General features: G+C 31.6%; 1 long non-coding RNA gene across 2 annotated transcripts; it reads left to right on the forward strand.

The window, feature by feature from the left end:
* Nucleotides 1–233: 233 nt before the first annotated feature.
* LOC112701800 (uncharacterized) lies at nucleotides 234–2290 on the forward strand. 2 transcript variants are annotated; one of them, XR_011863574.1, is made up of 5 exons: nucleotides 234–487; nucleotides 586–654; nucleotides 788–881; nucleotides 979–1542; nucleotides 1819–2290. It is a non-coding gene; the product is annotated as an uncharacterized lncRNA (long non-coding RNA). The 2 variants fall into 2 exon arrangements; XR_011863573.1 differs by lacking the exon at nucleotides 234–487 and having other exon boundaries at nucleotides 513–654.
* The last annotated feature ends 837 nt before the right edge of the window (nucleotides 2291–3127 follow it).

Here is a 3127-nt window from a genome sequence, read left to right on the forward strand (position 1 = left end):
TATTTTAATAAATATATTAAAAACTTAAATTATATATTTTTTACACAAACTTAAATTGTAAAAAGTGAAATAGTAATCCAATGTCCTCCTAGGTTTAAAAGGATATCAAAGATTGACCTTTCTTTTTCACCCCTTTTTTGGGGCCATATTTTGATGGGGAAGTAAATACTAAAGAAAAAAAAGTCTCATCAAACTTAATTAATCTATCTCATTGCTGAATTTATTGTGTTCCCACTAAGCATTTGAAAAATATTTGCTGGGAGACATGTTTGCTGGGACAGTTTGTTAAGCAAGCACCACACAATTAATATTTTTTTCTTCAAAATGAAATGAAATATGATTTCAAGTTAGAGAGTGGCAAAGCAAGCCAAAGACATTAACCAATAATCAACCAGGTTTCTTCATAGAGAAGTAGTAAAGAAAAAAAAAAGAAATAGATAGAGACAGAGACAAAGACACAAGCCTGTGAAAGATAAAAAGAAAAAAGGTTGCTACTTGCTATGATATTATTTATTTTGGTATAGGGTTCAATAGTCCTTTATGGTTTGGTGATCCTCTCAGATTTTACTTTTGTGATTCTTGCAGATTTATTCACAACACCACACACTAGAAGTGTTCCTTTCATGGCCAATCAGATTTCACCAAACCTCAAGGGTACTAGTACTACTTTCTCTTATTAATATAAAGTTTCTTATGCTTACAAGTAACAAGTTCAAACAATAATAATCTTAATATTAATCATGTTGGGTTTGAATCATGCTCATCAAAATTAAATCTTTGCAATTAGGGAGGTTCAACATGATCATCATGATGCCTCAATAATAGTAGGCCCTTCTTCATCATCACAGAATCAATCACAAGCCAAATCACCTCATGAAAAGGTACCTTATTATCTTACTCTGATCTTCACAAAAACAACACTGTTTCTCAACTGTATCGGAAAATCAAAAGAATTCAGAGTTTTCCTGATTCCTGAAGGATTTTCTGATGAATATCTTCTGACATGAAATATGATGGAGAAAGTGAGAGAGAAATAGAGAGGGATGGATGTGTACAAAGTACTGAGAAACAAACAAACAATCAAAGGGAGAATCTTTTCAGTACTTACCAAGTATCAAAGCTTTCTCATTTTAAACCCAGTGTCCTACCAAAGTTTACTATCCTCTTCTTCTCTAAGTCCCCAACCCGACCCCTTTGTCTCTCTCCCACCCAGCAGAAAACCCTAATCTTTGAATTCGAATTAATTCGAATTACAGCCACCACCCATAATCCTCTCTTCTCTTCGAAGAACAGCCACTACCCACCATCCCACTTCCACTTCAGAGCTCAAACTCATCACCGAACCCTTCTCTCTCTCTGTCGCTGCTCCTCGCCGTGGGTCGTCGCCGCTTCTCTGCTCCTCCCCTGCGTCGATTCTGCTTCTCTCCTCCTCGCCGTCGTTGCTTCTCTTCTTCACGTGGAGTCTATAGTCTCTGCTTCAACCCTCTCAGGTCTCAGGTCTCAAGTCTCTTCTTCTCTGTTTCAAGCCTTCAACCCTCTCAGGTCTTAAGATATTAATGTTTTGAATTTTTATTTAAATTCAATCCGGTGATATTGAATTAATTCTTCTGAGATTGATTTTTAAATCTAATATACTGTATTTGTTTTGGTGAATTGTTGTTTTGCTGTTGTTGATTCAAAATAAAAACATTGCCACAGTTCTGCATTGAATTTACTATATAGCTTCATATGATTTGGTTATTCTCAGTTCGATACATATTTTGGATGTTTGTTAAATAAAATGCTCTTGAAATTATAATGTCTCTGGATAAAATGCAGATTTAGCAATGGCAACGAAGTCATTATTGGTCGTCGCTCATGACTATCGGGTTGAATACATGATCACACCAGAAACAACAGTGCAGCAAGTGAGAGAACTCGTGACTCAGCTAAGACAATTGGACGGAGATCATTTGCCTGCCTTTTTCATCCATCGTGATGAAATGATCATTGATAACCACGAGGTGCCAGATGATCTGGTCTTGTGGGATCATGTACATCCCCATACAGAGTTGGTTTTTTTTGGCCACCGATGATGAAGATGGAGAAGGGGATGGGGATGGGGATGGGGATGATGAAGATGGAGAAGACAACTATGGCAAAAATAAATAAATAATTCTTCTAATATTTTAGCTATTTCAACCTTGTTATAAGACCTTCAATTTCATTGTTATGTGTTTTACCTTAAATTGTGTTTCAAACTTTAAAACTTTAGTGATGAATATATAATTAAACTCCCGTTTAATTAAAATTTAAGTGGTACTTATATTGGTGTTGCTCTTATTACTGTTGTTGCTATTATTAATTTATTATTATTATTGATACAGAAAAATAATTTACATTACATTAAAATTGTGTTTGGTTTAGCGTTACAAAAAAGAAATGCACGTTTATTTGAGTGCATTGAACGTTTTTTCTTTATTTTTATAAAAAGTTAAAAATGGTAGCTTCTACATTTAAAAAATTACGTTAGGATTGAATTTATTTTTATTTTTTAATCAATTCTACCCTTTAGAAAATCTAGTTAGCATTGAAAATATTTTGTGATGCTTAAAGATCATGGTATTTCATGTTATTATTGAGATTCCCATCACGTGACACCAATAATTATTCATACCGGTATTATTTCAGTTTAAATTAAATTAATAATTAAATATTATTTAATTTATATTAATAAACACAATTCTAGATATAAATATAAAAATTTAATATTTAATAAATTAAATTAGATTAATAAAGTCTATTAATTTTGTTTTTATTTAATTGAAAATAAAAATAATTGACTTTATAACAACAGTGGTAGAATAAAGTTTAAATTCCAGTCAAATCTTGCTTATAGCTAGGTTTATATATCTCAATCTAAACTGTTTTGCATTCTAAATTTCTCAATTCAATCCATAAAATAAATGTATTAAAATTAACGATTTAATCCTTTTCACATTTGATGACACTAATTACGTATATGCAAAAGTAGAAGAGACTTTGAATTTAAATTTTTATTTGTTCAATTATATTTTTTTTTGTGACATTTGTTCAATTATATGTACACGTATTTTATGAATGTAAAAGTTATATATATATTAAGAAT

This window comes from Arachis hypogaea, chromosome 7 (genome assembly GCF_003086295.3).
Source record: "Arachis hypogaea cultivar Tifrunner chromosome 7, arahy.Tifrunner.gnm2.J5K5, whole genome shotgun sequence".
Lineage (NCBI taxonomy): Eukaryota > Viridiplantae > Streptophyta > Magnoliopsida > Fabales > Fabaceae > Arachis > Arachis hypogaea.